Genomic DNA, 24,074 nt, shown 5'->3' on the forward strand with positions numbered 1-24,074 from the left:
GGGGGGGGTGTGTGTGTGTTGTGTTGGGGGGTGTCGGGGTCGGCTCCTCCTCATCCTCCGGAGTTGCCTCTTGTGAGTGCGTGTGTGACAGCCGCTGCTTTGTGCCACCCGCCGTTCTGCCCGGGGGGGGGGTAGCGGGGCGAGTCGGGACACCCCGCTTTCCCCGTCCCCCCCCCCTTTCGGTCGGGCGAACGGAGGCGGGGGAAATCGGGCAGCGCCTCCCGGCCGGAGCGCGGCGCAACCGAAAGTTTCCCGGGCGGGAGCGCGGCCGCGGTGCGGGGCGGGCGGTCACAGTGGGGTACGGCCCCCGGGGACCCCCGGGTCTGTTTTTTCTTCGTTCTTTTCCCTTCCCGACTTCACGAGGGCTGAAGGTGGTGGTGGTGGGCTTCTGGAGGAGCACGGTGCAGTATGCTTCCCCCCCCCCCCCCGGGTCGGGGCTGATGTAGGTAAAGGACGTAAAGCTCAAAAAAAAAAAAAAAGAGAAAAATAAAAAAATAAAGGTAAAATTATACCTCGCATACCGATTCTTTGGTAAAGCGCATCCCTGGTTGTTTTGGCAGGGAAATTACTTAAGCTTCTAAGTCTTTTCATCCTGTTTTTAATTAAAAATGTGCCCACGCTAACAGGTACCCCTTGCTGGCAGGCTGGGTGCTGTGGCCCACCCCAGATAAAGTTGTCAGATCGGGGTTCAGGTTTGTAATTCAGGTCTGACCTGCGACTGGCTAATCGCGAGTGCCTCTCGACTCTGGTTCCTATGTTAACGTCTCCCATGGTTGGTTTTTTTAACAGTGCATGTGGCCCTCTGCATGTATCAGGGTTATTCCGTGAATTTCATGTAGCATTTGACTCAGAGGGGTCTTGTTCTTTTGTGACTTTAAAACTTGAATGCTGGCCGAACCTCGGCAAGAATTTGAAGCGTTCTTTAGCTGAACAGCGTTTCTTCCCCTTGCTGTGAAGCAATGTTTGTTTCTGAGGAACATACCGCTACTGTTGTAGCAGCTCAACGTAGGAGAGTCAGACTTCTCTTTCATGAACTGCGGTAGTGGCCTTTGTAAAAACAAATTTTCATGGCCTAACCACGCGTGGTTTGTATCATCGGGAGTTCAGGCTGGTAACTTAATATGGAGGAATTTGAAAGGGCTCACTGGGTAGGAGCGAATGAAGAATTTCTGTTTGAAAGTACTTGTTTTGCCACTGCTTTTTAGGAACCTGAAGCAGTTAGCACCACATAGGTGATGTTAATGGTACTGTGTTTCCATTTTTAGGATTATAACTTCTGAAGTAAAATAATGTTGTTGCTTTGTAGAAATACTGATTTCACAACTCTGGAAATTGAAATCCTCTGTCTGACCCAAGTCAGCCTAAGCAGTTAAGCAGATCGCGTTGTCTTTGTAACTGACTTGCTTCTGGAGACTTTGACAGAAGATGTCACTTTCGGGAACAGTGAATAAGTGTAGAGATAGAAGGCACCTGTACCGAGAAGATCAAGACTGTAATTAGCAAATATTTTTATATAGGCCATGAAACAGATACAGACTCGTTATGATGTTAACTCTCATTGCTGTCGTTCTGTCATTGCAACGTTCGCTGTTGTATTGGCCTTTTACTGCTACCAGATGACATTTCTGATTGCTGTTGTCGTATAATGATCCACAAAATCTCTTTTGCTGTATTTTTCCAAAACCAACAGCAGAGTTACTCCTTGGTTGTCTGGATGGTCCTTTTTATTACATCCTTGCTACTGAATATACGATAAATTCAAAACTTCAGCCTTTGGCTTGTTACTGCAGTGGAAAGGGAACTTATTATCTCCCCTTCCTCTCTTTTCTTCTATAGTTTCCTGGCTAGCTGTGTGGGAGCATAAGGAAAGGTATTTGCTCTCTTATGTGTCACCTCGCATCTACTGTCAGCTAAAGAAGAGGGACAAGGTCAGCGGTGTCTGCTTCTTTTCCAGCCTTTGTTTTTTGTACCTTGTGTTGCTGTTGGCTTTGCAGAGCTCATGGCTTTCCTCCGTAGAAGCTGCAACAGTAGCAACTCAAAAAGCAATGCCCAGATAGCTTTGTTTGCTGGTCATGGTCTTGAGCAGCAGCGAAACTACCCAGAGTATCTGTGTTTTTCATGCTCCTTGAGCATAAAAGCTGCTTCCAGACTCATGGAGACAGGTGCTGTATCAATTTACTTGCTGCAGGTTTGAAATCAAAACCAAGGCATCTTTGAATCTGAAGCGTACGTTCTAGAAAATGTTTCCCGTTTGCATCGGACTGATGGTTTCTAAGCTGTGGATATTCCCCCCACCCCCCTGCTCTGTGTTTTGAGGAAGGGGGATTGCTGGTGGGGATTTATTAGAGGTGTTTGAAGGAGTTTTTAGATGGCTGAAAACTGGCTGTGAAACCAGATGTTATCGTGTTTCGGTTAGTTTAGTCAGACCCAGGGCAAGGTGCTGGGCGCTTGTCGCTGGACACCCTGCTTCCCTGAAGTAGGTCATCTGGCTTGTTGAAGAGGAGGAGAGTTGAGGCGCTCTGCAGGAAAGCTGCCTTCTACTTCTACTGAAATAATAAACTTAAAGGCAATACACTTTGTCCTTGTATTTACTAGGTATACAGAATGTCGCAGAACAATAGTTTCCACAGAGTGAAAGTCAAGAATCCTTATTAGTTCCTGGAGTGGAAGACCTTCAGAGAGAACCGGGGTGGTGTTTGTAATGTGGGAAGTAGCATTGTTTCTTCCTCCTAAAGCGTAGAAATGAGGCCTGTGCTGTTCGTTTAACCCATGCACCGTTGTTCAGCCTTCTGAAAAAGGTACTGCATGAGATCCTGGTGACTTACACCTTTTGAAAAATGACTTTTCTGTTTGTTTTGCTTTGCAAATTTATGAATGTCGGCCCAGGAATCCTAAGCTCATTTCTGTTTTAGGTAGTTCCATTTAAATTTTTCTTGCCGATTCATTTAGGCCCATTAGTTTCCTCATAATAACGTAGTCGTCGGTGTTCTGCCCAATTAAACCGTTGCTCTGTTCAGTGGTGGGTAAAGTAATTCTTTCAAGTGTTGAGTTGTTTTTTTTCTTGGAGTAATCTTTTTTTCCCCATCATAAGGATTCTTAATTGTTTCATAAATGCTAATGAAATGAGTAAATTGGAAGTGCATTGAAATATGAAATACACATTCTTATATTCCATTAAATATATGTGACACAACAAATGAATTTGTTTCTCACTGTTAATGAAGTGAGTTCATATTTTAAACCCAGCATAAATAACTTTGTGTGCAGTGGGGTGGCCTGGCAGTGTATGTTTTTAAGCTTTAATATGAGTATTGTAAATTTTAAGAATGCAGGTGCAGAGGAATAAATCTTGATTAGAGAATAGCAACCCATTGCATTTTCAATTACTGCAGCTATGCACAATAACCCAGTGTCAGTAAAGTTTTAGAAATACTCGTGCTAAAAAAACCATCTGTTAGAGTGGAAGCTCAGGTATGCTTGTATAGCCAGTATTTGTTCAAAGTTGTAGAAACAAACTTTGTGGCTTAGAGGCTTTTTTCCTCTGTAGGTTTGTTGTGCTGGATTTGGTCCGGATCTCATTAACAAGTATTAATATGGTGACATGTAACTAATATTGATTATTCTGTGAAGTAGACTGTGGGGTGAACATGCTGGGACTCTTGGTAGATACCTGAATTCTCAAAAATGTTGCTTCTCTTACAATCATGACAGAATACAGATGCAAAATAAAATGCAATACAGGTGTGTTTTCAATTTAGGCTGGAGAAACTTGATCTAGTTTTCCTCAGCTCATCTAAGTTACTAACTGCAGAGTACACACAACTGTAGAAATAGGTGCAAAAACAGGTAGTGAGATACACCACAGATAGAGTATACCTGAAATTTTATTAGCTAAAACTGGTATATTTAGTATGTTTACAAAATCAGGTAGTAAACTTCTTGGGCAACCTCCTTTTTTTAAAAATTTTTTTTTAAATCAAATGAAATATAAACTTTGTTTCCAAGAAGATTTTTTAATTAAAAAAACCCCACAAACAAACCCCAAAATATGGTTACATGGTAACTCATTACTGTTGTGTTTCAGCAGGTTGTGCTCTTTTGATAGGTAGAGTGCTTTCTTCTTCTGTCGCTCCAGCGGGTATCTAACCTGTGGTCTTTGGAAGCGATGTGGATAGCGTTTGCTGTGTCAGGGCTGGACTCTTTAGCCAAAATGGATCAATAACCAAAAATAAATGAGCAGGCCTTCAGATTATTACTTCTTTCGAAAAAAGGCAGATTTTAGCCTTCCGAGCCATTTAAAGTTTCTGAGTTCTAGAAGTGATCAGAGTATTTGTGGGAGCCTTAATAAGGAGAAGTGACAGTGGTGTGGAAGTGGGTACCAAAGTTTAGCAAGAGGCTAGAGGCTGCGAATGCTCTTCCTGACACAGGTGAACTGGGTCATGTCCTCTTATGGTGTGAGAAGCTGCTTTTAGCTGAGTGCTGTCTCTTGGCTGTCTTTCCCTACGGGTTACACTGGATCAGCTCCATGTGAATACAGAGGAGCCATCAGACCCTGCAGGAGAATGGGAGGAGGGTTAGCAAAAGCAGGTGCTTTTCTGCTTATGTTGGGATGAGATTCTGGTTCTGCTAGCAGTGCAGCATTTAGGAAAAAAAACCAAACCAAAACCCAAAAAACCCCAACTTTTTATTTTTAAGAAAATAAAAGTAAGCTGTTTAAAAAAAACCTAGTCTATTTCTCTCCTGATGTAACTATACTGTCCTTATTTATATTATTTTTAAAAAGTCATTAAACACTGTTTTAGAATCTTTCTTTCAAAATGAGAATAGAGGCTTGCAGGGTGGGAAGATTTAGAAAGGAAATGCATTAAGCACACAAAGTATAAGTTAAATATATTGGGATTTTCTAACTTGTCTTTCTTGTCAAATTTAAGTTGGCTGAAATAATCCTTTTTGTATACCAATTAAGTCTTTAGTTAACTATACAGTAAAACAAAGCAGTTCATGAGTAGTCCCTTCAGAGGTTTAGGGGAGAAGAGGAGCACTAAATCCTGTTAAAACTTCCTCTACGTATGGAGAGTTAAATTGGTGTATTACTCTGAATTTCTTTAGGGCATTCTGAACTAATAAAACAATTCAAGGAACAGCAATAAATTAAGCCTCCTGTTTAGCAAACTGTGCCACTGATACCAGAGGAGAGGAGTCCCAAGCATCGATCGGACTGACCTCTTGGTTTTAATGGAATAGGAACACCCTCAGCATAGCACGGCTGCAAGGTTTTTCCTTCCTGTTGTTGCAGTAGCAGCGTATTCATCACACTCGTTTTCTCCCGCATCCATTGTGTGTTGGGCTTGGCTCCCAGTGCTGACCTGGGCTACCACTGTTCCAAGGGAGTTGACTTCTTAGTTGACACCCTAATGATATTTCGGATGACGATGAGGAAAGTATTTTTCAACCTTTTAATGCAGAAGGAGAGATACGTGGCTGTATGATGTGTTCTTGGGCTGAATTTTGATAGCTGTCATGACAACAAATCACACATTCATTTCCCTGAATGGATGGTGTCCCTCCAGACACACACAGAACGTTATCAAATTTGACAGATCTTGAATGATGACATGTCAAGGATTCTGGATTCCACCACAGGAGACTTGGGCTGCTGCAAATGCACGTTGCCGCCTGGCTTAGCAAAACTTACTTCAGGCTTTTTCTTGGTTTTGAGTTCAGGTGGAAAAACAAATGCCCTTTGGGTTTTTGTTTGTTTTGTTTTAAACAGATTTAGTGTGTGTTGAAAATTTAATTGGTAACTTTAGATTGAAAGTTTGCTTGCTAGATTGGTAGAAGAAAAAAAAAAGGTGTTTGGAATTGATCCAGCCACTTAAAAGGTGTGTATGATTTAGATGCTTTCAGTGTTTTTAGTAAGAACTTCAGCAAAACCAGAAGGACAAGTGTTGAGTATTTTTTAGGTCGGAAGTGAGCGCTTTATTCACTGATTTTTCATTCTGTGTTAGTGCTATCGGTTGGTGATGATACAAACACCCCATGCTAGTTCTGCTGTGGAGTGCAGGGACGGGAGCTGACACCTGTGTATATGGGCTGCGAACAGGGGCAGTGGCACAGATGGTTTGTTTGGCTTATTTTTAGCCTTGGCTGTTGTTTATTTGTAAAGTTGCAATTTCAGTTGGACAGCTGTTTCTGGTTTAACCAGACTGCAGAAGTCTTGTAAAGTTGGATAAAAACCTGTAAATACTGATTTTTTTTTTTCTTTTTTTTTTTTTTGTGTTTTGTATGGGAATGTTGTGCTGGGTTATGGTCCTTGAGTATCTAGCATTCTGGTAACTTTGACTTGGATGATCTGCGAACAGCAGTTTTACATGAGTGGGGTTGTATTTAATTATTTATTTATAGTTGTTAGTTATTTTTTGTTAGCAGTACTGTCTGGCTATACCTGTAACGTAAGTTAATTAAAAATTGGTACCATTTAGCTGCTGGAAAAAAGGTACCGTGTTTGTATCTTTAATTAGTCCTTTCTACCAGAACTCCTTGAAATCCTGTGCACGTAGCAACTTTGGAAATGCAAGTTAAGACGTAGTGTTTTTCCCAGTGAGTATTGAAATTTTGTAAAAGTCCCTGCTATTTTTGCAGCTTTGTGGTTTTAATTAAGAATGTTTTTGTTCCAGTTGTAAAAGAAATTGGGTATGGTATATCTTGCTTAAATGTGTTTTCCTTTTAATCATTGCGTGTTGAATACGAAAATATGTAGATGGCATTTATAGACGTATATTTCCACATCAAAAAAAGAGCGTAAGCCATTTAGAATATAAACATTGAGCTTCACCTTTCCTGTCTTTCAGAAAAAAGATTAAAAGAAAAATTGATGATCAATCTCCTTCCTTTAGACTTTCAGGTCTGTAGGCAGTCTTTCTGCTAGTGCTGCAGGGATAATATAGAAATAATTATATTGTGGACTATTCATAAATTCACACTGTTTTGAATTCCATTTAATTCAAATAGAGAAAGAAATTAATGCTAATATCCAAAATAATTAATGCTATAATAAAGGATCTGCCTTCCACTTGACACTGAATGACTTATGTTTCGTTACATCAGAAGACTTAAATCATTTTGAGCATTCAATATTAAAATTCTAGTTCATGAATATTAGAAATTTAATCAGATATCTCAGTAAGGACTGTGTAGATTGTATTGGGTTTAAACACTGGTAATAATAAAGCTTTGTGTTTAGCACAAGTATCAAAATATGACACATCGTTTTTATTGAGCTCTGAGGCTCTTAAGGGATGCATGGGGAATCGTAATGAACTGAAATGTTATAGACCTCCTATGACAGAAAACTATTAAAGTCTCTGTAATGTTGTTATTGCGGCGATGTGTGTCTTCTGCTGTTAGTCCTGTCTTGTAATACTGATGGTTGTATTCCTTTAGGATCTTTTCCGGTTCTGCTGACAGGAGATCCTGGATATTTATTTTGCTCAGATATTCCTTTTGCTGCTCTGGAACGTCAGGAAGATGCAACGTTGCGGCTTTGCCAAAATGTTCATTCTTTGTCTTGTATCCCAGCTTTTCCCACTGTTGCTGTGGCCCTGTGAAAATGCGAGCATGTGCTTAGTACCGCTAGTGGTCCTATTGGAACGAACATCTCTTATTTACGAAGCATGAAGCTGAGCCATAAGTACGTCTTTTCAAGACAAGAACCACAATTACATTGCAGGTCAACTCTTTTTTAGTTATACATTCTTTAACTTGTCATGACATGTATGTTAAATTGCATGTTGAACTTCTGCCTGCAGTGTCACATAGCCAGCTTACTTTTACAGACAGACTTTGCACCTATACATTGTGTATTACGTTACTCTATCAGCAGTCCCATAGTGTCAGTGGGACTGCTAGTAGTTTAGCGTTGTTTAATGAATGATAATACTTGAGATGTTAAAGAACAGGGATGGATCAGGCAGTGCTTGGTATAATGCCTGCTTAAGTTGATGGAAAAAGGAGGTTAGTTCCTCATGGGGGAAAACAAGGAATGGTTTAGTTTGGTGTTTAATTTTAAAATACGGAAACCTAGAATTTAAAACAGAAAACCAGACTGTATGGAAGCAGAAAATTAAAATGCGATGCAGGAAAAGCCCTTAAATGCATTGAGGGTTATAATATCTATTTTGGAGGAATCGAGGTTTGAAGATAAGTGTATTAATGCAGATCACCGAAATAAACAATTTTTAAAACTCTTCCCCCCCCCCATTTTAACTATAATAAATTGTTTAGCAATGCAACTAGACTTAGTTTCAATCTTCTATGATAAAAGTCATTTCAGCTTGCCCTTATGATTTATCTGTTCTGTTCTTTGATTTTTTTCTTCTTTCTGAATGGATAATTTTAGCGGTTAAGTAGTTGGTCATTTGGATTCCTTTGAGATAACATAAGTGACATACTCATGGTTAAAAGAAGATACCATACATAACTGCAATCTGAATTAATGGACATTGCCTTACTCTTCTGCAGCAATGGCATGCATACCATTACTGAGTGTACACAGCGTTAGAAGCAGCTTGGTATTCAGTAGATTATACTGTGCTTGCTAAGGAGGTAGTAAAATTTTAAATGCTTCATTCTTCAAAGATAGCAATCCTGAGTCTTATGTCAGTGAATTGTGAATGCAGGTGAGCCAAGGTGGAGTTACACTAGAGAGAAGGTAATTTTTCTGATGGTTGAGGTAGAGCACCTGTTGCTATACTATCAAGTCACTTCAGTTACAGAAAAACCTGGGAGGAGTCCATATGTATATATAGACCATAGATCAGCAAGATAATAATCAACTAACTTGTGCTCATACAGCCTTTTTCTTGTTGATTGTGTAGAGAACAGCTTGGCATTGCTAATTCCAGGTGCATTTGGCAGGTTAGAAATCGTTTTACAATGCCTGAACCGAACGTGTTTGGCAAAGGAGCTGGTAAGGATGAGGGAAGAGCTGGTGTCCCCCAGGTCTCCCATGCTCCACAGATACGTGGGGAGGGGTTGATAAAAGTGTAGGGCAGGGCTTCTAAACTGTGAGCAGCTCAAAACCCAGGAAAACGAAATGCGGTATCAAACAGCTCCAATCATGTCCCCTGGTTGGCTCTCATCCCAGCCAGGTGGGGGGAAAAAAATAAAAAAAAATAATCAGGTGTTGCCTTTCAAGCCCCAACCCTCAGGCAGCGCCCATCCTGCCTGCAGGTGAGTCCCTGCTCTGTCTGCCTGGGCAGTGCTGGCAGCAGGCAGCTGTGACCTCCCTCTGCCACCCCGCTGGTCCATCCTGCCTGCCCTGCCTGCTGCCTGCCCTGCCTGCTGCCTGCCTGGCAGCAGCCCTCGGCTCTCATTTCTGCTGGCTTCTGCCCCGTTTTTCTGGGACCAGCTTTTTGAATGGAAGCGATGTGCCCACCTTGCAAGACGCCGTGCCTGGTGTTAAGCAGGCAGGTTTCAGCGGGTTAAATTGCTGACACCGTCCTAAAATTGTGGTGCCTACTAGATGTAAGAAAACCCCAACAAACCCAACCCCCAAAAACCCCATCAACAATCCAAAACCCAGTAAGAATACTTGCCCCTGGTATCAATGTAATTCATAGTTTTGGTGGTTGTGTAGATGCACCTCTAGATTTTCTTAGGGAAATACCATTTTATTTTACAAAGTCTTAAATATTTGATCTTCATTCTAGAAAAACTTTAATTTAGTTGGCGCATACATTGATTGTCATGTTATCTAAGCAGATGGCGATCACCTCTGCTTTGTGGCTTTTTTAGTCTTTTTCCTCCTTTTCTGTTTTGCAGTGTTTTGTACATAGGATTGGGAATGGCCTTGATTGTGAGTGGATGTGTCTTTGTGTTGTCTGTAATCCATTCATATGGCAGAAATATTTCAGCAAATTAAAAAGAAAATTAGATAAAACTAAAAACCCCTGTATCCTGTCTAGCATGATTATGCTCATTTGGGAATAAAATGAGCAAGATTTGACTGAAATATTGCAGTTAAAAATGATGTTCAAAAATACAGTTGATGATGTTTCTGAAATGAGGACAGATTATCCACACTTGCGGACCCTCGCATAGAACATGTCTGCATAATTGTTTTAAACTTTCTTCTTCCATGACTACGTTCTGGCATTGCATTAGGGTATTGGTGTGGGCTCCCACATGTTTCAGTCAATAAATGTCTTTCACTAAATGAAAAGAAGCATTTTCACACAGAGAAAAGTTGTGAGCGAATGTTTTACATTGTTTTTGTATCATTTTCAGTACAGTTGTTTTAAAATATTGTAAATTTACGGAAGGCTAAAATGAAGGTGTGTAACCATCCTGTGGAGAAGTCTTTATGTTCCTGCAGCTTCTGTGTGAGAGTGATCATCATACATTGTCTTGAATCATGCCCTTGCTCTAATCTCTCTTTCAAAGCATCCGAATCTGCCTCCTTCCCCCCGTTTCCCTTCTGCTCTCTTTGCAGTACCAGGGGGCACTGGTCATTGCTGTAGAAATACATGTCTTCTTATTAATTCACTTTTTCCAAGCGACTTAGAGGCTGTCAGGTAGCTGAATGGCATCCAGCCGCTGCGTTATGAAGCCCCTTGTCTAACGGTCTGCTCTTTAAAGTTGCTGTGGAGGCTATTACTCATGTATTTTTCATGTTGAAAGAGTCTTTCCATTAAATTAACAGCTGTGAATAGGATTTGGATGGAGATGTTTTTGTTCTTGTTTTGTTGGCTCACTATTCTAAGCATGTAGTTGCATGAAATAAGGTTGTTTGCTTTATCTGCTCAGGCTGGGAGTAAGTACACGGTGCCTTACAGGTTATTCTGTTGAATATCATGTTTTCTTTTTCTGCCTACGTACGTATATGCCTGCAACCTGGTATTTGGGAATTACTCACTAAATCTGAACTTAATTTTTGAATACCACTGTAGTCTAAATTGGGGTAGGATTTACCAGCGTGAGCTGGCTTTGGACTAACATGAATTGTATGAAAATAGCACTGTACTTTTCTTCCCTATGCAGCATCTTCCTCCTGCTTGCCCACTCTTTAGCATGGGAGAGCTGCCCTAGTGCGAAGTATGTGATGAGGTCCTGCGCTGGATCTCGGTGTGATAGGGAGCTGGGGGACAGCAGAAGCAATCTAACTTTTCTGTTTCCCAATAGCTGGATATTCTCTTCTTAGTAATACTTCTCCAGAGCATTGCTGTTATGAAAAGTCTCTGTTCTTCTGTGCTGAAACGTAGCCTGGGGTTTTCGGCTTGCAGATGTGTGTGTAATATGATTTGTGACAACCACTGATTCTGAGGCTTTTATATGCAACGCCAGTCTGAAACTTTTAAATTTCTAAGGGTAGGTAAAGGAGAGTGAGTTGGGGAATAGAAATCGTGAGTTTAAGGAGAGTTGGACAAGGGATGCGTGATTTACAGCTAGTAGTATTGAATATGTATGTAGCTTTTTTGGAAGAAGAATGTTTATTTGGGCATGCTTCTAAGATTGTGTTTTAAAGTTGATTCTTTGCTTTTGCTGCAAAGTGGACATAATGGAGGTTGCTGAGTCATTGACCCTTGTAATCAACAATTTATATATCTTCAGCTTGTTTAGCTTCATACTAAGAAGCAGTAGAAAAGTGATTTTTATATGAAATCACTAGGTGAATAAACTTGTTCACCAAGGAAGGGCTTTAATTTTTCTCTGTTACGTCTAATTTTTTATCATTATGTGTGGACCTACAGAATATGCTCAGCTGAGATTGATCACTGGTGTGTGAAATGACCAAATTATAACAATGGAGAGTTTTCTGAGGTGGGTAATATATTTTCATATGTAGCTTCCAGCAATGAGTTTAATACACTGAAGGCCACATTTTCAATGCTTCTGTTATTGAAATGTAGTGCTCTGATCGTTTTTCTGCTGAACTTCAATTTAGAGCTTCATCTGGAAAACATCCAAGGAAAAAAGCATCAAAGCAAAATAATAAGAATTGTCTAGGAATGCAGGAAGATCTTTAAGTATAAAATTAAAATGTGCAGCAAGAGCTTGAAAAAGTGCATAGAACACCTTAAAGGCTAAATCTGTAAGTAAGAAAGGAAAATAGCTTTACTGGCACGTACCTTAAAGTTGTAATACTTTGCTAACCTTGGGTACAGGAAGTAAACTTCTATGTTCTTACTGTTTATAGCTTCATTTCCCATCTTGAATCTCTTGGCTTTGCTTTGGCTAAAGGATTGTTACCATTTTATTGATAGATCCCCAAGGAGTATATTACCACCTGCAGAGCTCTGCTTTGGTCCTCTGCTTCACTTCAAAGCCACCAGGCGAATTCTTCCAAATATTTAATCAACTGAGTTGTTACACTCAAGCTACTTACGAATATGTTTAGTTTACTTTTCTGAGGCTTAGATTTTGGATTTTGGCAAGAAAAACACATATGTGAAGAAGAAAACTGTGATTAAAAGAAGTGTATGTATAGTTGAGAATCAGTTCTTCTGTCTCTTCAGCGTTTTAGTTGTGACAATGTGAGAATTGCTATTGTAGATACTTTTGTCCATCTAAGGTAGTTTGTTAGGATTTGGGCAAATCCTAGATTGCTATCCTAGATCTAGCTACGCTAGTATCTGGTCATTGGCAGTGCCTGTTCACTTTTGCTTCAAAGGAAGGAAATCCTACAGACTAAAACCCTGTTTTAACAGGAAGACAATTATCTACCTGCTGTATCGGATTACTATACGAATGTATTCATTAAATGTTAATACTACAATCAAACCTTTCTTAACATTATTTTGTAAAACTTTGTCTGCTATCCTTATGTAGTTACTTCAGAGAGTCTTAGTACAGACAATTACTGCTGACTTACTGTCTTAGCAGGAGGTAACTGGTGACGACAGGGGTAAAACGTGGGGTTGCAGCTACATAGGTGTTCCTATATGGGCACATAGAGTTACAGCTATTACTGTTGCCAGTGTAGTAGTAGCAGTGGGAGGATGATAGAGTGTGTGTAACTTCAATAGCTGTTTTTCTGTTTTCTAGACCTAGATTTAAGAATATGATAAAAGTTGAATTTCAGACTGATGGCCAATGTTTTCTTGTAAGAATAATTAAAGAAGAAATTTCTTCTGAATTATCCAGGAATACCTCCATCTATCACACGGAAGTCATTCCCTCGCTTAGGCTTCCCATGTGGGATTTTTGTTTCTTTGCAGTAGGTCTGGACCTGTCAAACACAGACTTGTGTTCTTGGATTGTTCTGGCAGCATCACCAAGTGGTTTCCATGCAACCTGCAAAACATACAGAAAGTTCTGTAAAGTACAGATTTTGTAGGGTTTTTGTTTGTTTTTATTCTGCCTTGCAATGAATATTAAAATGTTCAGGAAATTTAGTGCACTTTATTTGTCTGCTGGGCACAGTAAAATTTTGCTGTAGCATGTGAAAGCAGCTTTTCATCCCACCCACAAGCTCAGTGTATGTAAAAAACCCAGGTATTGGCTGGAGATCTGCTCATCAACCTAAATCTTAGCAGACATGGGGATTTTCCTTACCTCTTTGTTACAGAGGACTCTTCTCCTTGCTTTAGTTTCTACACTGTCTTTCCAGCTCAGCCCACACGTTTTTCTTGCTTTTCTAGGAATAGCTTCCCTAGGTGGCAACACCAGTGGCTGGCGGCTCTGTGCTTGTTAAGCCTGGGGAAAAAGCCGTGGCTTTCTCGAAGCCCACTGCCTCTAGCAGAATGAGCAGATACGCTGTCATCATTAGGAGATGTGACTGGCAGATACGCAGTAGTCTTGTCACTGGATGGCTGAAACACTCATCAGCTGGAGCAGCTGAATGGATTCTGGTCTTGGATGAACATGATTGATTAGTATAGTGGAACAATGTCTGTGCTATGTTAAATATCCCAGTTGCTGCTGCCGTAAGTTTTTTTTTGTGGTGGGGTTTTTTTTAGGTGCTTGCAAGTATTCTCTCCCAGTTAGGGTGAAAATGGTCTTGATTTTCTTCCTTATATCTAGAAACCTTGCAGTAGGTCTGGATTAGACTCTGATTACAGAATCACCTGTACTTTCTTGCAGTCTTTCCGCTCACCTCCCCATGCTGGATAAATTGTATACATACACTGTCTTGAAAACAAATTTTGCTATGGAATATGCACACAGGAAGTTCTTCAGAGACTCTAGGATCCAACCCTCTGGAGTAAGATTTTTCTTGATTTCTGTGTGTGTTTCAAAATAAAGTACTACCCCCAAAGCAGTTCTTGTCAACAGAGTTACTACTTGCTGTTAATTTTTGTCCTTGGGGTAAAAAGATGTGTGCTAAGATAATTTAGTTTCAAGAGGCAACGTGAGGAGAAAGGAGAGGAAGGTAAAACTGAGCATGCCAGCAGAAAGGTGAATTATTCTCTGTTTCTCTTTCTCTGTATCTGTGTCAGAAAAGATCATGTTTTGTGATTCCAGCCTTGGAAGGGGGAAAGAAAAAAAAAAGAGGAAAGTTGTTCTGGTCATGTAATGTCATTTGACTGCTGCTTGCTAATCAACGTTTTCTTTCTTAGAAAAAGAAAAAGGATCATTTCATCACAGACTGCAAATAGTGGGAAGTAGATGACCTTGGAAAGTAGAAATTGTAGTAAAAGGATGAATTAGTTGCTTTCTACCTACAGCACAGGACTTGCTCATTTTGGCAACAGCAAGGTGTTTAGGTCAGCTCCACCAATTTTTTTTTTTTTTTTTTTTTTTTTTGAAATCTCAGTCTAATTTACTGAGTTTGGAGACTGTGTTAATATTTCAGCCAGCAGGAGAGCCTTATTTCTTTTTCAGGTTTAAAAAAAAATAAAAATCTGTTTGCTAATTGTTCTGTTTTTTTTTTTTGAACGTTTCTTCATAATGTGCACCATTAAACTCTGTATGCAGGAATGGGAAGAAGTAATTATTTCTTCTTCAGTTGGATCACACTGAAATAGCCATAAAACTCTTGATCCTGATTCACCGCTGTTTTGCAGCTTGTAAATCATTTATTTTGTGCTCCAAGTACAACGTGTTTGTGTAATTCTAGTATTGATGTTGATGTATTATTTCTACTTCAGTCTCACTTAAGGCAATTGTAAATAACTTTACAGAGTTGCAAAACAGTAGGGAAATGAGCCTCCACAAGCTAAGACATCAGATTTATTTTCTGGGGCAAATGAAGAGGTTCTTTGAAGCCTGATCAAAGCCCAGGCTCTCTAGTTGCATGTAGTATAAAGTTGGTGGCGTTTGAGCAGAACCTGTTGGCTTCAGGAGCTCTCTCCTTTTTTTTTTTTTTTTAATTTTTTTTTTTTTTTATTTTTATTAGGGCCTTATATCTTTGGAACCCATATTCAACATATTTCTGGAAATGACAAATGCACTGCCATATGGCATGCCAGATTTCAAGCCACTCCGAGGTGCATGTGTGAATTTTAGAGTGCCTGGAAGAAATGAATGAAAACCACATTCTCAATTTTATCTATTGCTGAGCTCTGTAGGCAGAGGAGGGGGGGAAGCTTTGAAGTAAATCCTGCTGGAGGGATTGCATGCTTATTTCTGAGCTTCTGTCCTAATGCAGCAAGGTGTAGATGTAATTTATGTTTCAAAATACGCACTAATTTCAGCAGGTCTGTCCGTTTACGTGCCACTGTGTTTGTTCTGGGAGATGCTGAGAAATACTGAGCATCCTTTTGCTGCTGGCAACTCTGTTACCATTTTCAATCCTTCATTTCCAACCCTTTTTGTGCCTAACCCTCTCTCTCTCAGGCTTTAATGCCTGAACTTAATTCTTAAGTATTGTTGAACTGTTATTTTTATATATGCTGTGTCTCCTTAAAAGGTTCTGTATTGATTGTACTTCATGTGCAGATTTCCTAAGCTTTTGTTGGTTAGTAAAAGCTGAGGAAGCATTACTGGAGATATTTGTACCAGGGTTATTTTTAATCCTGGAGACTCTATGAAAACTTTCTAAATGCAGAAAAGATGTTTGGGGAACTTGTGTCAGGTTTTGGTTAGAAAAAACATCTCCTTGCAAAGGGTAAAGTAATAAGGTAGTTCCTTATTAAGGTTAGTTGTGTTCATGTAAGCTTACACAGATTCTGTGAGTTTTCTTCAGAATCAAAGAATGAATTTTGAAATTTTCTTCATACAGAAAGAGGGGGGAAAAAAACTTACTTGTGACATACATAATTTGAGTGATTAGTAGTTGCTTAACTGGTAGAATTTGTTAAAATTAATTCTGTCTTCCTGTAGCAATAAGAGAGAGTTCACAGGGGAAATCATGTTACTCTACTAAATCATTTCCCTAAATTTTTCTTTTTAAAAGTGTTGTACCTTGATACGGTAATTGTTCATAACCGCTTCCAACCCACAGCCCTTATGCTCTTTGATTCATATGAAACCCCAAGGCTTTTGATAAGGTCGTGAGTTTCCTCCATGTTAGATTATCTCCGTAGTTCAGTTGAACTTGCCGTGTACCCATTAATTGCTGTTTCTGACCTTGAATGAAAGCGTGTGTTGTGCACTCCAGTTGCAATAAAAATGTGACAGCGAAGGGATGGTATTCAGTGATGTAAAGCAGCAGTTTTACATGTGTTTATAATTACCGACATTTCTGATGTTCTTAGTCACACAGCCTTCTGGTGGAAAAATGTTTTCCTTCCTCCTGGAAAACACCGATTCATTAGGCCACTCTTAATTAATAAATCAGTTTGGCGAGGATGGATCTTCTGGTGAGAGTCAATCACCAGTGGCAGGCAGGAGGGCCAGGAGCTGCACTTGGGATCTGGATGTGTGCGTTCCTGCTCTGAGCTATGGGGCAGCTCTCCCCTGTTAGAAATCATGGTCAGGAACATGAACGGGCACAGGGTGGGGGGTTCCTGATGCTGAGAGCATGTTCTTTTGTGGGGGGCAATGAGTAACTGTCTGAAGATTCAGGGAGATTTCTAGGAGGGGAAGACTATATCTTTTTTTTTTTTTTTTTTTGAAATCCATCTTCAAATGATCTTCCTCTTTCTGAGACAAGGGATTTTTTTTTAATAATTTAAGTAAACTTCTTTTTTAACAGAATCTCAGTTGATATCTGTACTCCACTTAAAGACTTCCGGAGTATAAATAAAAAACCCCTAGGACATTGTTCTTTGCTCTTGAAATTCTGTAATACCGTATGTAGCAGTAAGCATGTACTCAATGTAATGTTTATTTGTGATCAAGGATTTGGCATTTCTGAAATCCAACTTCTGTTTTTTTTGGTAGGAATAAAATAAAAGACACTTCAGAGTTTTTAGCTTTACCTGTTTTCCACAGAAAACAACTTTTAGGCATAGCGTTCTGTGTCAGAATGGTAACATGCTTCTCAAATTTCCGTCCGTATAGAAACTGGTTTTGAAATGTTTTAAGAGGAGTATTAGTGGATTTGTTAGGCCTCTTTCTTCATATCTTCATTTGAAAACTCTTGTCCCACTTTCTCTAGAAATGCTGTGTGTATTCACACCTTTACAGAAACTTTGGAAGGAAACTTTGAAGAATCACAAAATGAACACGTAGTCAGACATTTGAAGAATCCCTGTACGCTGAACCTTTTCATCTGGTGTCTTTGACTTGGGTCAGAATTAACAACAAAAATCTCCGCAATTCTTCCCGTTCCAAAAGACTGGTTCAAATTCACTGGGATTTTATTTTAGCTTTCAGGATTAGAGTTTAAGCTGTCAAATACAAAACCTTAACTAAAACCTGAGATCTTTTGGTGAGTACTCAGTGTAGATGGTCTGTTTCCCTTATTGTTTATAAATTTCCTTAAATTTATTATCTCTGAAATTTCAGTGTATCAGCCTAGGTGCAGACATCCTATTATCAGCCAACCCTTATTTTCTGTCAAATGGTTCTGAATACTTTAAAAAAATCTGTTAGAACTGATGGTTTGTCGTCAGCTTAATTAAGAAAACTAAACTCTGCATAGCTCTTGTGTGTGTATTTTTCCTTCCCTGTCTGTGCAGCGAATTGCTAATTGTGTAAAATCTTTCTGCATCTCTCTCTGTTTTTCCTCTTACGTTTTGGCTGCTCTTGTCCTGTTTCTTCCTCTGCTTTTGCAGTGCTCAACCTTCTCAGGTGAGTTATCACACCAGCCTCCTGCTCCGTATTGTGCGCAAGGCATGGAGTCTTTACCAGCCGCTTACTAAAAGACTACATCTGCTATCCAAGCTCTCCTTTTGAAGACACCAGTGAGGGGCAATTTGGCACATGTTTCTGCAATAAAATCAAGTTGTGATTGTATGCCCATCCAAGCTTTAATCTAGATATTGCAGGTAATGGCAGTAATGAAGATGTGATAGTGTGGTCTAGCAACCAGGATATATCCCTGGTAGATTTGTACTCTCGTTTACATGTTGGTACTGTTTGGAGAAGCTCTGTACACCTGAAGCAGAACTCATGCTGTCCTCAGGCCATCAATTTACACATACTTTTAGTTCTGCAAGTTTTCTTTGAAACCATAGGTGTGTGGGGTGGTTTTTTGTTTTGTTTTGGGTGGTGTTTTTGGTTGGTTTTTGTTTTTTTTGTTTTAGGGAAGAATTGTTTCGTAACATTTGGTGGTAATTAGCCTGAGTCAGTCTTTTGAGCTGTGGGGGAAATCCTGCCCTGCGGAGAATTACAGAAGTCCTGTGGTTGATTTTTGAGGACCCCACAGTCTCATTCTGTTTTCCAGTAAAGCTTTTCTATAGGTACACAAGATGCCTTCAGAGTTTGCGGATGTGTGTGTATTAGTCTGATGGCTCATTCTTTAATTTGACATCATAAATTTGACTGAGTAACATGTGCCAAGAACTTTTTAAAGCTGGTGTTTATGTCGGATTACCTACTCTTCTGCTTGCCAGCGTAACTCTTCTTCAAGTAGCAGGTCCAGGCAGTCCTCCTGCCTCGCAGCTCTGGGGAGAGCATTGATGGGAAAGAGAAGGTTTTTGCCTGTGGGTATATTAAAAGGCTGGAAGAAGAAACAATACCACCCTCCTTTGAGGTGATCCTTCCTGCAAGAATCTGAAGCTTTATTCAAACAGGAGGCGTTTTCGCTCTGTGATGGCTTTGAGTTTGGTTCTCAGACCCAGTGTGCTCATTTGAAGCTACCATCAGGTTGTATTCTGCAGAAAAGAGGAGTCATGTTTCTGTGGTGAAGCCAGCCAGCTTTTTTAGGTGGCAAAGACAAAATTGACTTCTGAAACTTAAGTTATGCAAAGTGTGTAACATTTAGCTTTGCAGTTTATAAGTGCAACACTCTGTTCTTCAGAACTGCATTAGTGATCAGTAATAGGCATAGAAGCCCATGCTAGGGCATTTTGGTTGGTATGTGCTCTGGAGGGTCGCTTTTTTTCGTGTCCTCTGTTTCCCTTGGCGTCTCACAAAGTGAGACAGTAATCTGTAATAAAAATAAGTAGACCCAAGTTGCTTTGTTCCATGTGTATTTTGAAATGCTGAATATTGATTGACCTGTCTTGAGCTCATTAATGCCCATCATCAGCAGGAAGGGTAAGGTAATTCTAGTCAAACAAGTAAGCTTACACATGTGAAGTTGCTACAAGTTAGGAAAATGTAAGGTGAGAATTGTTTTTTGGCAAAGGAATGAATTAATGGTGTACCCCATAAGGGGCAGAACCAGTACTAGATGATGCATCATGCTTTTTGTCCTTGGTATTGCTTCACTGTGGTATGTTTATTTCTGACTGTTGGACCATCACCAGAATTTTGAATCCTGTTTGCACAGGATGTCTGTTCCTGGACTGTTTTGTTTTTTTTTTCTGTAATTTTTTTGCTACCATATGTCAAATGTGCTAAGAACTTCGAGCTTGTTGAACTGCTTTCTTAAGGTACCTAGTGCTTCTAAAAATACAGTAGCTATAATTTAAGCACTTGATATGTTTGTAGTCTGTATTTAGGCTCCAGTTTTGAAAATTCTTCATTTTTACTGGGAACCCTTACTTTATATTTGTCAAGAAGAAAGGATTTGTGGCATCTGTGATATCGCTGTTTTAAATGGAAGGTTGCTGTAACTGATTTTTTGAAGAAAAATTGTGTGTAAGCTTTAGCAATCGACAGTGGGTTTCTGAGACTGTTACTCTTAGGTTTCATGGAAATAGGCTTTGTGTTCTGAAGCATGTGGGATGTTTGTGCTCTTTTGCAGCTCGAGAGGTGTAACTTCCCTAGAGGATAAGTTCTTGCTGTAGGAACCGTATTTGCCATCATAACCTACTGAAAGGAATGGTGAAATACAATGAAAGCAAATATAATTAAAATCCTGTAGAAAGGAGGAGAAATCGTTCTGCCTCCTTGAAGGTAAACCAGAATTTTCAAAATTGTTTAAGTTTACTAGTACAGTTTAGTGTTTTCAGTTCTTTATTAGCTTTAAAAACTAAGAGGTGATACTCTTAGCTTCATTTTCAGGCAAAGACATTTGGATCATGAAGCTGGCATCTTCGTATTTTTGTAAGCGAAGCTTATGTTCCTTGAAGTCTGTTATATTGCTCAAAGTTGCAGGCAGAGTTAATTCAGGGTCTGTGGTCTTTGGCTTTTGTTGTTCCCTAATGTGGCCTGCTCATGGTTTTAGATATAAGATGAAGATAAACAGGAAAGACTTAAATGGGAGCAAAAGATAGACAAAGCACTGGTGAAGGCGTTTTAAAGAGCATGCAGAAGGAGCCCATGGAAATACACTAGAAAAGACCATGTGATTGAGTAATATGCATGGAAAAATGCCTCTGCCTTTTGATTCCTTTTCTAGCAAAAGGGAAAAACAATCAGTAATGTTACTGTCTTTATAATCTCTGCACAGAAAAAGCTTTGGCCCAAATCTTCTCATTCTAATTGCAGAATTGGAGCACAAACCTTGAAATGACTTAATTACTCTCCCTTCCCCCCATCAACATCCTCTCTCCCTCAACCTGGAACTTACCTATTTCTCATGGTTTTACTGACTATTGGTAGTAGGCATGTAAAGGACAAAAATTAATAAAATTATAAATAAATTTGTTTAATGGGATGACTGAAGTATTTGAAGTTCTTGAAACTTTGAACCTTTCTGTCCTAACAAGAAAGTGTCTGGGGACTGTGTTTGAAAGTGGACAGCATATGTTTTCCTGGCTTTTGTGCTTTAACAACAGACCATGTGTTTAAATGTCAGCATGACATTTTGATTTCTAGCCTGCATGAGGAAGATGATTTAGTCGGGTCAGCTATTAAGAAACGGCTATTCAACAAGGCTCTTATGCATCCTTCAGAGAAAGCTTTGACTGCGGCGACTGTTTACTACAAATGAGGGATTTTTTTGTTTGTTTTCTTTGGGTTTTTTTGCATTCCCAAAAGAAAGGCCAGTCCTGGACATCTGTAAACAGTAGTCGCTGGGTAGTGACACAAGCTTGGGAAATATTGTAATGAAGGTAGCGGGGACATGATTATAATATATGCATAAATTAACTCCACTGAAGTGGTGAGGTATTCAGAGCTTCTGAAAGTTGTGCAAATTTACTTTGCAGTATTTAGCAATGATAGGTTTTTTTATATCCAGATAGGATGAGAGCTTACTGAAAAAGGCCATCATCTTTTTAGTACCCTTCAGGCTGGTGGGGTTTTCTTTCACTCTCCCCTCCCTGCTTCCCAACCTGATGTTACCCTATGTCAAAGGGTTCCTTGCCTGGAAATTTACCCCCCCCCCCCAAAAAAAAAAAAAACCCACAAAAAACCCCCAAAAACCAAACCCAACTGTGACACTTTTGGGAGTTAAATGTTGAATTCACTAGGTGGTGGTTGGTAGGGTTTGCATGTGCTTTTAAGCACTGAGCACCAGGACAAACTTCAGTGCTACAAGCAGAAGGCTCAGGTGTTTGAGAAGCATGAAATAGCGATGGCCAACTGGCTTCTTCAAGGGACAGTGGGAAGAAGGAGCATTTCCCAAGTATCCCTGAAACGCCTGGCAGAGAAAGAGAAAATTCAGAGCTACCTTCCTTGTAAATGAAATTTTATTAAGCTGTGATTGCCATCTATGTCATACTGTAAAGATGGTTGAAAAACGTGCTGATGCTCATTTCGTTTAGTTTATTGTCATACCGTATGGGATTTAAATGAGACCTAATAGAGTAGTAATTGGATTTGCAGTGCCTGTGTGACATAAAGGAGGATTCATGGTACTGTGTTCAGTGCGTTCCAGAGAGCAAATGCAAAAATGAAATCTCTTCTAATAAAGAACTGGCAACAAATGGATTCCTTGTATATATTCTTAAACTTAAAAAGAAAAAAAAATGAAGCTGAAGAAATTTGTTCTAGGCTTTGCCAGAACGTTTCTGGCAGCCTCGTTGACTACATGGTTCAATTGGAAGCTATTTTAAATAAACTGTGCGTATTTTCATTGTAAGAAAACACTCACAGTAAAGTATATTATTATCAAGTTTAGTTAAAATTATTTTGTCTGATATTTTAAGTTATGCTTTAACATCAGAAAATGTGGTGGGTTACTGATTTGAATTTGGTCCAAACTGGTAATATCCAAAATTGCTGGCTTGCAAAGGGATCTCTATGCATGCCTTTAGAAATGATTTTGAGATTAAATGCACTGAGTGGGTGAAGATGGTAGCTGGTCTTCATTGGTACTGCTTTGAATTAAGGCTACCTGGAGTTCTGGAGTGCAACCCTGCATTTGCGTATTACCCATTTCTTTGAATTTCTCTTTGAATTAGCTGTACTCTTTAGGCCAAAAATGCTTCTTATTTTCAGACTTTTCTGAATATCCCTAATGACTGTGCTCAGGAAAAAAAAAACCCAAAACAAACCAACAACCCAACAGCAAGAAAAAACCCCCACCTCTAACTGTGTGAGTCTTGGTGTAAGAAGCACAGCCTGGAATGTGCAATCCTAAATATAGGCCCATTCATAATGAATGCTTTACTCTCTCCAGAATTTGATAGTGTGTTGATAGCAGAAGCACTCACAATATGTGTACAGTGAGTTATATCCTTTCCTTTGAAAGTGTTCTCTCCAGTGTACGGACAGATTGGGGTTAGAAACTTGTCTGAGCCTGCTATTTTTCATCATCATTCACTTATATTTATTTAAAGGTTTATTTATCTATTCGTAATAGAGATAAACATTTCTAGTTAGAATGTAGTTACTAACCAATATATATTACTTCAGTTATTTGGCACGTGCAGTTTTTTCTTCAGTTTTGTAGCAGTCTCTTGAATAGTTTCATTTAAAAAACAGATAAATTTATCTGTAGCTTCAAAAGCAGTTACTTTAATATGCCTGCAAAGAAAGAAAACAACAATCCTTGTATTCTTTTCTTTGTTGAATTAAAAGGCTATTTTTTCCCCCCACCTTGATTGTTGTCTTGTTTTAAAACCACAAATAAGCAGAATCTTGTGGCCAGGTTCAGCAAACTGAATTTGCCACATAATTAAGCAGTTACACAGACACTTCCAAGGCAAAAGGGAAACCAGTGGTTACGATGGTTTAAGGAAGGAAGCAAAAGCAGCAAGAAATAATACTCTTGAATGAAAAGCCCTGAATACCATTTGTCACTGCTGCCTAATATTTAAGTGAGGGAGAATATTATTTTCTTTTTTGTAGGTTTTAGATAAATTTAGTTTGTACTTCTAGGAAGTTGGCGTGTTCTACTACTGCTGTTAATATTTTGTCGGGAAAAAGAAGTTTTGGAAAAACCAAAGCGGTAGCGGAGGATGTAGAGGTAAACAGAAATCTTTTTAATTACTGGAGTCAATACATCTTTTTTTGAAGAAGTGAATGTGGAAGCTATTATCTTGGGGGGCAAATTTTGACAAGATAATTGGCTTTGACCTTTTGCCAGATGTGTAACAGTTCTTTTTCCCCTTTCCCTTGTGTCCAGATAAATGTCATGCCTTTAGGATTTTGTTCCCTTGTTCTGGTTTCAAGTGTGGAGCTGCTTATGTAGCTAATCTGCACTTAAAATTATTTCCACTTCTAACCCCAGTAGGACTCTCTTTTGGGGTATTCAGAAAGAATTGACATAATTGGATTTCTGCCCAGATACTGTATTTAGATAGCTTTGG

At 39.4% G+C, this 24,074-nt stretch overlaps 1 protein-coding gene across 1 annotated transcript in view; it reads left to right on the plus strand.

Moving 5' to 3' along the window:
• The first annotated feature begins 1,846 nt into the window (after positions 1-1,846).
• Positions 1,847-24,074, plus strand: part of NCK2 (NCK adaptor protein 2) — an 85,284-nt gene continuing 63,056 nt past the window's right edge. Inside the window, exon 1 of the mRNA XM_069770150.1 lies at positions 1,847-1,928. The gene's annotated coding sequence lies outside the window, so the exon portion shown is untranslated. The remainder of the gene's footprint in view (positions 1,929-24,074) is intronic.

This window comes from Haliaeetus albicilla, chromosome 25 (assembly GCF_947461875.1).
Source record: "Haliaeetus albicilla chromosome 25, bHalAlb1.1, whole genome shotgun sequence".
In the NCBI taxonomy this organism is placed as follows: Eukaryota; Metazoa; Chordata; class Aves; order Accipitriformes; family Accipitridae; genus Haliaeetus; species Haliaeetus albicilla.